General features: G+C 42.0%; 1 protein-coding gene across 7 annotated transcripts in view; it reads left to right on the forward strand.

The window, feature by feature from the left end:
• Window positions 1-2618: 2618 nt before the first annotated feature.
• Window positions 2619-13450, forward strand: part of OSBPL8 (oxysterol binding protein like 8) — a 93287-nt gene continuing 82455 nt past the window's right edge. For 6 of the 7 annotated variants that reach the window (XM_061454733.1, XM_061454730.1, XM_061454732.1 and 3 more), the window contains exon 1: window positions 2619-2773. The gene's annotated coding sequence lies outside the window, so the exon portion shown is untranslated. The remainder of the gene's footprint in view (window positions 2774-13450) is intronic. The other variant, XM_061454738.1, reaches the window with a different exon arrangement.

Below are 13450 nucleotides of genomic sequence, written 5' to 3' on the forward strand. Positions count from 1 at the left end.
TCACTAGCGCATGTACTTGTGGTGTATCCTGGATTCAGCAGTAGCAGTCATTTTTCTCCTTCTTAGTAGCTGCTGCAGCACTGTGGTTTTGACTTTCAGCCTGGGAACAGCGCTGGTAATACCAATATTTTTAGTTGTTGTTCAGTAATGCTTACTCTGACCAAGGACTTTCTGAGTCTTATGCTCTGCCAGGGAGGAAGGGAAGCTGGGAGGAAGCAGAAACAGGACACCTGACCCAAACTAGCCAAAGAGGTATATTCCATACCACAGCATGTCATGCCCACTATATAAACCACGGGCAGTTACCCGGAAGGGCGAGATCACTGCTTGGGTCGGGCTGGGTATCAGTTGGCGGGTGGTGAGTGGTTGTATTCTCTTCCCCTGTTATTTCCCCATCATTACTATTACTGGTGGTAGCAGTAGTGGTTTGTGCTATACCTTAGTTACTGGACTGTTCTTATCTCAGCCTGTGGGAGTTACATTATTTCGATTCTCCTCCCCATCCCTCCGGGAGTGGGGGGGAGGAAGGGGAGGGGAGTGAGAGAGCGGCTGCATGGTTCTGAGTTACTGGCTGGACTTAAACCATGACATGGTGACAGTTAAGTATTTCTTCTGACAGTCCCAAGAAGGGAGGCACAAACTCCCATCAGTGCTCTGTGTCCTCAAATCTGAAAATATGATACTTTGTGGTAACTTGTCCCCATTTTTCCTATAAGAGGTTCTTTAAAATGCAAAATTTCTGGACATAATCCAGCGTAGTACAACCCATGAAAACGTCAGAGCAGATGCCTGAGCTTCTCTGTAAACTATTGCTGTTTCAGTATGCTGCCAGCCTCCCGCTTCAGTCACAGACAGGAATAAAAGAACTATATAAACCCAGGAAACACTCTAAGGAATGAGTAACAGGGCTTTACTGGTGAGCTCCAGGAGAAGCAAAATGCATAGCATGGATTCACCAGGGGTACCCACGAAGTGAACCAGTTCCCAGCTGCACACAGCTGCCTGGTATCACGCACTTTGTACATATGGAACTGTGACCTGTCCATGGCTGTTTAGCATGACTTGAAGAACTCCACGGGGCTTTTTATGAGTCTCTCAAAGTGTGGAAGTGTGAAACCTGGTGTCCTTGAAAATAGCTTTGAAAGAATTGCTCTTTCACAAGGCAAGATATTCATGAATGAGTCATGAGTTGCACACATGAGCAGTACTGCTTCCCAACCTGAGACTCAGTCCATTCGACAGACCATGACCAGCCTTGTGAATTCAAGATCTACAGCAAGAAAACCTGCAAGTGTAACTCTTGTTGGAGTGAATTATCTCATTCCAAGGCCCTCTTTTGGGGAGAAGTATTGTTTAATTATAGAAAGCTTTGTACAAAGAAACTGCATATATAACAAAGAAAGCAAAGTTGGTCTCTGTATTTTTCAACATTTCATACCTCATTGCTGAGGGGAAAAAGCAATCTTCTGCAGTCAGGAATATATATGTATCTTTCTATGGAAGTATTAGAAAGTACTGAGGAAAGAATACTCAGCCTTTTAATTAACTCAGATTATATAAGGAACAGAGTGAAAAGATTGTGAGTGGAACATTAGCCCAAGATAATGGACTCCTAGGGACACTGTCACATAATTGAGATACAGCAGATAATTCTACGAAAAATAGATGGAGCCAGAAGGCTTATTTTCAGACTTGGAAACATTAATCCTTTGACAGCTTCCCTTGCGTCACTAGTTAGCTGGTCTGTACTGAAGGTACCGACAATACTTTGCCTTGGGATAAGTGATAAAATGATGCTCAGCATTTTGAGAAGTTATTCAGCATTTAGTGAGTGTTCTCAGATATGTCAGCTGGCAGGTGCTGAAAAACTGGGGTTCACATGGATCTCATTTTAAATATGGTAACATAGGTAAGGTTTAAACAAGATGTTTAAATGTCTGAAATGTTTAAAACAATGTTTAAAACTGTGAGGACACATTTTGTGATGGAAACACAAAATATCCAGAGCAGGGTTCCTCTTGGCATGTTAATTGGCAACCAGGTCTCTTTGCTGGTTTACGGACATTCCTCAGAGCATGTTTTATTTCCATTGTTACTACTTTCTGGCTGCCTAATTTATTACTTAAACCCACACTCGATGATTAATTCAATGCTGCTGTGGTATTTATGACTGTACTTTTTCCAGTGCTCTGCACCCTTCAGTCTCCACTTGAAAGAATAGCACTGCTTGCAAGAAAAGGGTTTTATTAGAAGCACAGCTCGAACACTGTGAGCTTTAGCAGCCCCCTCACAGCCAGACCTCCCTCAGTTTTCGTCGTAGTTTTGGCTTTCCCCGCAGGATTATATCTTCCCGTCTGTTCCTTGTGGAAGGATCTCTGGACCCTCACCCCCCGCAACCGTTTCACAGACCCAGAGCCGCTCAGCTTCCCGCAGCCTCCACCACCTCAACTGTCCTCCTTCAGCGACTGCCGTCCATGCAGTGGGCCGCCTCACGGACCCCGCTAACGCCGGCCCGCGGCGGACTCGGGGGGGTGGCACACACCGCCCTGCAGGGGGCGGTACCGCTGATGGCCACCGCCTGACGGGGCGGGGCGCGGCGCGCCTGCGTGCGCGGCTGCCGCGGCGGATGAGCGGATCAAGCGGCGACTGGGCGCTGTGCCGGGGGGAAGGAGTGGTCGGTGCCGTGCACAGCAGGCGGAGCCCGCGCCGCGGAGAGGGGCGAAGAGGAGGGGTCCAAGTCATCGCACCCCGCTGGACCTTGCTGCGGGGAGAGGTGAGAGAGCCAGGCGGGAGGGCGGGGGTTCCTCGCCAGGCCCTGGCCCGGAGCTCTCCCCCGTGCCGCAGCGGCGGGTCCGGGGCAGCGCCGCAGCCGTCGCGGCTGGGGACGTGGCTGGCTTGTGGTGACCCTGAAGCGGTGCTGCCGCGACCTTCTGGCCGGGGCGTGTGTGTGGGGGTGTCGGTGTGTGTGTGGGGGTGTGTGTGTGGTGGAGCCGGGGGCTCTCCAGCGACTCCGGTAGCTGCTCGGTCTCCGCCCAGCTGCGGGGCCCGGGGTGGGCTCAGACCAAAGCTCCTCCGTGTAGCCGGGCGCCTCGGCTTGGCACTTGGAAGCCACTTCGCGGTCGATTTGCCTTTATTGATTGCCCTGCTCACACCTTGGGCTCGTGAGGATCCGCAAGCTGCGGTTTGGAAACCGCCGGGTTAAGTACTGAGTGCAGCTAAAATTTAGCTCCTTTGCTTGTCGGTAGGCTCCTTACTGGGAAGAAACTGCTGATTTAGCAGTGCCCTGGGGAATGAAACCTAAATCCCTACTGTTACTGCTAGTCCCTTATTGCTGCCAGCTGCTCTAATGTATCTTTATTAGGAGGCCTTATATACATGGCTTGCTTCTGGAAGAGTGTGTTTGTGTCTTGTCTAAAGGCTTTTTGGTTAACATACTCGATGATAATTCAGCTGGGCTTCAAGCTTGAAGTGTCTTCATAAATTGTGCGTTATAGATTTCCTTTTCTGAAAGGAGGAAGGCCATCAGTATGTGTGTATGTCGCTGGAGATGTTGCTGCGTGTGAGCTACTGTCCAAACAAAACAGTTCTTGGGACTGAAGACAGGAAACCTTTAAAAACTGCTGATTTTCATCTGCAAGTTTTCTTAACTGCGATTACTTCAGCTTCTTCACAACAAATGTAGTTCTGTTTGATCCATGGGGGCCCTACAAGAAATGTTAAGAGGGACTTATTACAAGGGCATGTAAAAAGGGGGAATGTTTTTAACCATAAAGAGGGTAGACTTGGATTAGATATTAGGAAGAAGTTCCTTATTGTGAGGTTGGTGAGGCACTGGCACAGGTTGCCCAGAGAAGCTGTGGCTGCCCCATCCTTGGCAGTGTTCAAGGCCAGGTTGGACAGGGCTTTGAGCAACCTGGTCTAGTGGGAAGATGTCACTGCCTCTGGCAGGGGGGTTGGAACTTGGTGATCTTTAAGGTCCCTTCCAACCCATTCTATGGTTCTATAATGATGATGATGAAGTGTTAGCACAGTTGAGGCCCAGCTGATGCTTGTTTAATAACGGCCCAATTTTTGAAGTTTTTAAAAGACTGTTGTTAACAGTGAGTTGTTTATCCACAGCAAACATTGTGGGCAGTAGGAGGAGTGTGTGTGGAGTGTTGCCCTCCACTTGTCTTTGTCAGGTCTGTTCTTTAGCTAGTTTAGAGTTGATGTAGTACTGCCCTTAAATGATGGAGGGAAAAGGAGTAGAACATGATTTCCCTTGTGGGCTATTAAGTAGCTGTAGGAAGGACTGGTGAAACTGCTGTTTCATTTTAGAGTTCCCTGCAAACCTGTGAGAATGTTTGTTGCTTTAGCCATGTACTAGTTTTTCATCAAAACTCCTGAGCATTGAAGTAATTTGATTTGTGAATACATGCCTTTTTCAGCTGTAGAGCCCTCCTTTCCAGATACATTTTTAATGCAGTTTGCTGCAAAATTGAAACTAGTTGAGAAGAGAGATGTGTGATTGTGGTTGTTTGTGAGCTCTTTGGCTTCTTTTATCCTTTGTTGTAAAGATCATAGAATCATTTAGGTTGGAAAAGACCCTGAAGATCGTGTTGTAAGTAAGCTGAATTTGTTGAGATGGATGTGGCTTAGACTTGGCACGTTGTAGATTGTTTTCCTACTTTAATTGTGGGTCAGGGGAAGAGCTCCTTTTAAAGATCCTGCTCTGTGAAATTAGTTAAAAACTGATTTTTTAGTAAAGGGCCATCCAGCTCATAATTCTGCCACTGCTAAAATTATTAAAAAGTAATTTTGGGGGAAGTTTATTGACAATTGCTCTTTTTTAGACTTTTTATCTTTTAATGCTGTTGAAGAGGTCAAGAAGGGTCTCAGATGATGTGGTACCTACCCTTTTCCTTACGCCTGCTCTTATGCTTTCAAAGACATGTTTGTGCAGTTATCTGTATAATTACCTGTGCATGTTTAGTATTCCGTGAAGTTGTGTTCCAGCCCCCTCTCTGTCCATTAAATCTTTGCATAGATCACTTAGCCAAGTTTTAATAAACTCCATCAAGTCAGTTAGGCTTTCATCACTTCCTTGACTTCTATTTTGCCACCTGCTCCCCCCTGTGCTTCTCACAACTTCTATTTGCTGGAGCATTCTGGGGAGTTTTCTAAAGGGGTTTTTCTCCTTTCTCCCTCCCCATACTGTGAATTTTTTGTCACTTTAGGCTGTCAAATAAGTTATCTATTAGCCTCTTGGCCTGCTGTTTCAGAACAGGAAATAAATTTGCTGCAGAAATTACATGCCATCATGGAGTTAAAACTTCCCAATGGGCTAAGCAGTGTGGGGTTTTTGTTTTGTTTTAATGAGTCTGCTCAAAAAGGTTACTCAAATTTATGATTAAACACAGGAGAACAAGTTTTAGTGTTTAACAAACCAGAGAATTGTGGTGGAAGACAGAAACAGATCTTCGGTGAAGAAATAGTGACAGCTGTTTTCTGGGAAACAGGACAGCCTTACTACCCGAAAGTGTGGGTTTTCTTCAGTGCGTGCAATGTGCTAGAAACAGTGCAAACACAGAAGCTGGTGATCCCATTTCTGAAACTGTAATATGGAAATCTTGGTCAGGTAAATTGTGTTTCAGTATACAGTATGCTATTAATGAAGATCTTGCTTCTATGACAGAGGTACTGTTGGGGAGGAGGGGAGCAGTAGCTGAAAGCTTTTTGAGGTGGGTTTTTATACAGTCACTGTTCTTATAGGAAATGAAACAACATAGTTCTTCACCTAGGTTGTTTCAGTGCATTGGTGAGGAAACAAAAAATACTACTTCTAAATGTCAAACAATACTGAGTGAACTCCAGCCTTCCTTCTGATGTGGTCATAATGGTGCTGAATTGATATGGCTTTTCTCTTAGCCTTTACAATTAACTTTTATTATAACAGTTGATGGTAATATGGTTCAGAAATGTATCTCTTTTAAGATACAGGAAGCAATGGGCACAGTCTTGGTGGTGGGTTTGATGTTTTGTTTTTCCCAAAAAAACCCAACCAAACAAAAAACCCCCCACAACAACAAAAGTTTTATCCCAAAGCCTTTGATTAGTGTTAGAGGATTGGGTTTGGATTTTGCTTGAGTGATTTCTTTTGTTGTTGTCTTGTGTTTTGTGTGAAGTTGACAACCTCATGGTTTAACAGTCCGTCAATAGTTTCCTTCCTTCCCTCTGCTGCGTACAGCTCTTCCACTAATATAGAGTGCAAAATCATACTAGGAGTTTACAGCTGGAGCAATGTAAAGAAGTTTGTAAGGCTTTTGCTTCTGTTGAAAGCCTGTGAGCAAATATTGAGACTGATGTGACTTTCACAAATTGTCTAGATATTGCAAGGTCTAATTGTAACCAGAAAGTAGAAAAAATAGTGACTTTGAAAAACTGACACTTTCATGATGCTGGGAGTTAGTAGAGGAGGTATATTGTTGCTGCTTGTGGACTTGCTTTGTCTGTGGACTTGCTTTGTCTCTGGCCTTGAAGATTTTTGGGAATGTTTTTATAAATGAACTTCTGGTCCTGGAGGTGGTTTCTCTGCCTAAGAAGCTCCATCAGTTTAGATGCAGTAGAAGCAGCTCTGTGTCGCTTTATCTTAAAACAAACGCTTTGCCAGCTTTTTCTGGTAATTTGTCTCAATTCATGTTTGTAATCTCATACCATGGTAGAGAGACTTGATGGAGCTTGATGACTTGAGGACTGACACTGGCTTTTAAAAGGAAGGTGTAAGTAAGTACTGAACCCCATAAACTGAGCAAATAATGTTTAGGGAACAGTGCTCATAATAGGGCACTGACTAGCAGCAGATACGTTAGTCAGAAGTGTTTTATTCATTTAACTGGTTCTGGATTGTACACAATTGAAATCCGGTGCAGTATTTTGCTGTGTTTGTTATAAAACAATGTTTTATTCCATCTGTACTCTACAACAAGAAAATCTGTTGCAGATGTAACATATATAGTAGCATAAGAAGCCTCTTGAGAGCAGCTAAAACTGTTTGACAGATGGTAAGAGGCATTTGGGAAGTGCAGTTTTCGTTCTGAGGAAGTAGCTTGGACTTCAGCTGTTGGGGAGGAATAAATAAACCTCATTTTCTTTACACTCTCAATTGTGGATGTGAGGTTTTATTGCAGCTTATTCCCTCGGCACAGGGTGCAGCACTGATCCTTCATCCACTAAGAGTGTTGCATCTGTCTCTTTGGAAGTTCTTAGGTTCCAGTGACGCAATATGGGAGTGTGTGTATCTGATTGTCCTCTTATTCATTCAACCATTCATTCTCCTTGCATCCAAGCTTGGGTGCATTCATATGCTGTCTGTACATTAATATATTTTCCAGTGCAATAATCCCGTCACCCAGTGTTTGTGTTGTAGTACTCCAGAAGCTGTTAATGTAACTATTCAGTTGAGATAAGGGAAAACTGTTTCTTCCACATGATCTCTTGCTTGCCTGCAAATAGAATCCATAGTATTTTGAAAGTTATTTTAAAAGACCAGTGGGTTGCTTTTTAAAAGGCTTGGACGTGAAAAGCTATATTACTGGTCATTCAAATATGTGATAAAGTGTTTTTATTGAATTTAATGTTCTTGGCCAGCCTGGGGAAGCTTACAAGTTGTAGGTGACTTTTTTGATTGACAGCTTTAGCTATTTAAGGAATTGTCCATCAGAAGAAAATAGGTTGGTTTTAATATTTATGTTTTTAAAGCTGATAGGAAGTGGGTGGTCTCATAAACCAAGTTGTGGCTTGGGTTTGCTTCATCTTAGGAATGGCTTTAATAAACTAAAGGATACTTTTTACCTCTCCTTTCCCCTCCCAAGTAAGGAGCAACACATGTAAATGACTTGCTTGACTCTACAAATGGCAGAAGCATCATTCCAAACTTGGCTTTCTCTCCTGTACAGTAGGTCTTTTTCTGATACCTATTGAGGGCCTCATCTCAGTGGTTAGCATCTTTTCCCTCAAAAAGATGTTCTTTAGATGTTGTATTTCTTACAGATGATGTGGAGAGTTAAAGCAAACAGCTTATTAATTATAACTAGATGATGCTACTTAAAAGGTTATGTTGTTGATAGGAGATTTATGTGGTAAATTAAAGGTTCAGTTGGTGTCTAATTCATGAATTATAAAAGATTCCTGGTGGTACCTAAAGGCAAAATGTGTTATTGTAAGATTTATGAAACACTTACTGCCAGGTACACAGCAAGGTCCATTGCTGGAAATTTTACAATGATTTTATTTTTCCTAATTACCGTGAAGACGTGTAGTAAAAAGGATTCTTTTACAGGCAAAATGAGTACTTTTTTTAGGCAAAACATGGGCAACATTTGCTTAAATATTGCATTGATCTGATTTTTTAGTTAATACATTGAGATTTTATGGTCTTGCAGTCTTTGCAAGTTTTAGAAAAAGCATAATGATGCTGTAGATCTGTGTTTAGATACTCCTAAAGTGATACTCAGTAAGAAACATGTTTACCTGAAAGCTTAGCTTCCCTTGTCTATTTGCAATATAATGGGAAAGACCACTTGGTGTGAGGATATGTGGTGATGGATATGAACCATTTTTGGTACTAAATAGCATAATATTATTCTTGCATGTTGAATTCTGATGTAAATACCTGCTTATGGGGCACTCTTTTTCCTTTGGAGCAGGCTCTAGCACAAGTGTTTGTTCACTCACTGGGAGTGAGTGAACAAGCTGTCTGGCTAGGGTTTAAACCACGACAGTGTTTGAAATGATGCTTCTGCAGGTGGTATAAATACTGCCTAGAGTTAGGGAAATACTGCTTCCAGCCATGTAAAGCCTTTGAAATAAATCCACATGAGTTTGTCACCCCCTGTGCAAGCTGTTCCTTCCAGACGCATCTCAGAGTTGGCTGCCTGAGGGACCTGCTGCAGCATCCTCTGCCATGCGTGGGGACATGCGGTGGAAAGGAGCAGGGTAGGAGTCTTGTTCCTCATGTGGTGGGATGCCACCAAGAGGAGGGTGTGCACCGAGGTGGGATGCACCGAGAGGAGTTTGTTCGCAGTGGAGCTTCTAGTGCTACTTGTGAACCTTAACGCAGCATAAAGCTAATACTGTTCTTGGCACTGAAGGGGTAATTGTGATATTGTTGAGACATTAAACCAGTGAGCCTGCATAAACTGCAGTTTGTTGCTTTGCAACTGTGGGAGTTGAGTCCTGCAGTGCCGTCCTGTACCAGGAGAGTGAGTTTACCATTGTTCATCACTGGAGAACTGGTCTAAGAGAAGGACTGCATCCTGAAAACAAATATTTATCGTGGCTCTAGAAGAAGGCACCAGTCTCCTTCCTTGTGTGACTTTACCCTTGTCCGATAAGAGCTCCATTATAAGGGTTTTGATGCAAGCAGTTTCTTTGCCATAATTGAGAGCTCTCATCATGTTTCCTTCAGTATCTTTTCCAGTGGAAAGCAATCACAAGTTTGTGTCTCCGAATTGAACTGAGCCAGTTTAAATATCCATTTAGAGTAGTGCAATCGACTGTGCAGTGCATGGAAAATGAATGATGACTTCATGCATGTAGTGCAGTTTATGTTACTTGGGCCTGACTGAGTTTGAAAGTTTTAATTTTTTTCCTTTCCCTCATCCCCTCCCTCATGTGTAGCATGAAAATGAGGCAGCTCGCTTGATGGATTGATTCATTCATTTATGTGTTCTTAGGCAGTTTATCTTTGATGTATCTCCCAGTTTGTAGACTGGCACAAATAATCATTGTGCTTCTTGTATAGGAATATGGCAGTAGTGCTGATTCCTTGCCTGTATTGCCACCTGCACCATGGCTGCTGAACGTGAAGCTGCGTTCCTGTGTGTGCCTGGCTCCATGGAATTGCAAGTAGCAGCTAAACTAAATGTAGTTTCTAGGAGTGGTGCTGGTTGGAGGTGGAATGGATGCCTGGGGAGGCATTGTTTCAGTCTTTGGTCATTTCATTTGAAGAGAGCCTGTGAGGACAACCAAGCACCTTAGGAAGCAACCTCTTTTTCCCTGAGTAGGTGGATGTATAGTTTTGGGTTTGGTCTTTTTTGGAAGGGGTTCCATGCTCTGAGTAATACCAGTGTTAATGCTGTTTTCCACAAGTCATGGAAGCTCCTGCACTGCTCTTTGAAGGACTATTGGACACTCAGGTACTGGATGTTTCGAGATCCGTGGTCATGCTGCAGGAGAAGATGCAGAAAAGCTCTCTTCTTTCAATGCTCATTCTTTTTAATGCTCTTTTCCCTCTTGGGAGGGGAGGAGACAGGTCTTTATCAGAAGTCATTTAGATCTTGCATTGGGAGCCAAGATCCAAGGTCTACAAGAAGAAATTTCAGGATCAGTAAGTGATTTCCAGCTCTCCAGATGTCTGACCTTTAGTATTTCTTTGAGTAAGATATGTGCTCTTCTGGTAATTGCATTTCTTATGGGGAGAATTTATAATTAACTTACAATGCTCTGTGCTTCTCTGTGATATTATATTCTCCCCTGCCCTGGTCATCCTCTTTTCCAATTCAGGGAACATTATGAAAGTTTTGGTAATGTGGAGGAGAGAGGGGTCAGAAGGAGGATTGAGAAAAGCTGTTAAACTCTTCCCTGAAGCAGCAGATGGGGTTAATTTAGTGTGACTTCACATCTGTCCATGGTTTTTGTAGATGATGTCTAACCTACTTGAGGTGGATGTAATGTACACCTCACTAACGGAGGAGTATCTTTTGTGAGTGAATATGACTTGCATTGCTTTCCTAACCTAATGGCATCTATTCTGCCAATGCTGAAGTGGCCCTTTTGCTTCTCTTCCATCTGTTCTGCTGTGTAAGTAGGATGGGGAGGGCCTTCTGCTTGTTAGTTTTGTTGAGGTAAAGACAATTGGGATTGCTGTAGTTTTTCTTCTTTTGAGAGATGACTGGATGATCTCTAAGGTCCCTTCCAACCCTAGCCATTCTATGATTCTATGACCTCTCAAATTTCTCCTGCTATTTCAGCTACACTACCTGTACCAGTCTCCTTGGTTACTTACCATCTTTCTCTTGCCTTGGTCTCCTACACAGATCACAGTTAAATTGCTGCAGGGAATTTTCTGTCTCATTTCTTGAAATTCTAGGTACCATCTGACTAATCATGGCTTTAGCTGTTTTCAGAAGATGACAGCTTTAGAAGAGAGCATGGTCATAACCTTGTGTTTCTTCCAGATACCTCAGACACTGCAGAGAACTACTAGCTGAGGGAGAAGATTGGGGTTTTTCATTTTTTTTTTTATAAATACATGCTTGCCTGTGTTACATAGACAGTGGCATGTGCTGCCTATACACAATACAGACAGTGCCTAGTATCTGCTTTACTTCAAAGACTTGCTTACCATGTAGAAAATAATACGTGTGTGCATGCATATATTTGTGCATATAACACAAGTGTACTAATAACACATTAGAAGCAGATAAGCTCCTGTAAACTGCTAGCTGGCAATCCTCAGTGTAGGGCTCTCAGCTAGGTCTTCAAGGTAACTCAACCAAAGTCTTTCATGTTATTTGCAGTTTCCTTTAGAAAAAGAATCTTTCCATGTGCATAAGCAAAGCAACTTTGATTAATCTGCATGATGCAAATTGTAGACTTTGAAGATAGTTGCTTTGATTAGTGTCTTTAAAAAAAAAAGTGAGTCTGTGCAATACATGAGAAGTTGCAATTCTAAGCCAGTAATTCTAGCTTCAAAACTGACACTAAAGGTTTTATTAGGCTGTCCATTGTGAGGTGTTCAGGCCGAAAGATTTGTGGAACAGTATTTTCTCTACTGAAATTACAATTTGTAATGTCCCTTCTGTGATCAAAGGAAAATCTCATCAATAATTAAAATGTAATCTTTGTGATTGCAGAGAGGAGCTAATAAGATAACATTTGAATCTTCTTTTGTATGCAGAATTACAGGCCCCGTGCTAATCTACCTATAAAGATTTGCTTGCTGTTTTTTAACAAACAGTATCTTGATTCTAGCTGGCAGATAGGACTGTAGTTACACTTTGCTGTCAATAGCCTGTGCTGTTTTGAGAAAGGACTGGATAGACCTTAATGCACAGAACGACATTAGAATAGTAGTGATAGGAAATCATCAGGGGAAAAGACAGCTTAAGGCCTGTGATATTTGCAAGCAAAAAGAAACCTCCTCTACACAAATGATGATTCTATCAATTTGAATATTGCACAAAATTGCTGAGTGTCAGGAGAAGTTTTAAGACTGATTTTTGGAAATCATCAACAAGAATGAATAATATCCCTTGGTGATAGAAGTTCTCCATTAAAAAAGCCTGCTGAGGCAAAGAAGCATCGAGTAGAAAGCTTATACATGCTAATCAAGGTAGATAACAGAAAGGAGAGCAAGGAGCTGCCTTATAAAATGAGGGAAAAACTGATGAAAAATAAACCTGAGAGTGTACAGATGGGACTGTGCCATGTCAGCTGCTTGAATTAAATATTAACTATACACACTGTCACTGCTTTAAAGAACAGTGCTTGATATTCCTGTCTATGCTGTAACGAGAGTCTTTTCTTTTGAACTTAATAATCAGTTCCTTTCAGTGTCATCAGCTCCATTTGGTTCTCAGCTTGGAACAGGAAAGCATCCTTATTTTTTTTGTAAACTAAGAACTGGTGTAAGGAAGTGAGGCCTGTGGTGTGAGAGGGTTTGGGGTTTGGTAGTTCTGCTTTGTTTTGTTTATAGATTTGTAGACGACCTCTGTTCTGGTTCACTGTCAGTTCACAGGTTACAAATTGTGTTGCTGTGGTTTTCAACATGCTCTCGTTGGATTAAAGCAAGCTTTAGTACTTCTCTCCCCTTCATTTTTGGCATATAAACAATATTTGTCTTCCCTGAATTTAAAAAGAGATGTCCTTGTATATTTTATTGTTGATTTCTACTTTCTTCCCAAACAGAGTTTGGCTTATATGAAAAAGAATATTAGAGATCTGGTAGGTGGTCTTTATTTCCAAGGATAATAAATCAATAAATGTATGTTGTAGTATTTTATTGAGTACATATATTTCTTTTGTTAATAAAAAGTGACCAAACCAGAATTTTTATGCATAATTTGTGACTGTATTTTATTAATTATCAAATTATATTTGTTCCTTCTTTATTAAATGAAGAAAACTGGTGGACTTTTTGCTTAACTTAAACCACTTTCCCCTGTCACCAACAGATCACTTTTGTAAATACAGCCCATTTTATGAACAGGACTTCTGTTATCTTGTAATGTAAATATACTGAAATAATCTGTTTTATTAATTGTAATATAAGCAGCATAGATGGAACCGAGGCATGAATAGAATGAGGCAAAAGTCAACATTCGACTGCACTGTTTCAGTTGTTCTATTCTGTGAATGCTTCTGAATATCACCTGTAGTCTTTAATTCAAAAAGAGAAATTATATATCTT

The sequence above is a fragment of the Pezoporus flaviventris genome, unplaced genomic scaffold (assembly GCF_033815535.1).
Source record: "Pezoporus flaviventris isolate CSIRO_AGI_PZ_B2104156 unplaced genomic scaffold, CSIRO_AGI_Pfla_v1 ptg000016l, whole genome shotgun sequence".
Taxonomy (NCBI): Eukaryota; Metazoa; Chordata; class Aves; order Psittaciformes; family Psittacidae; genus Pezoporus; species Pezoporus flaviventris.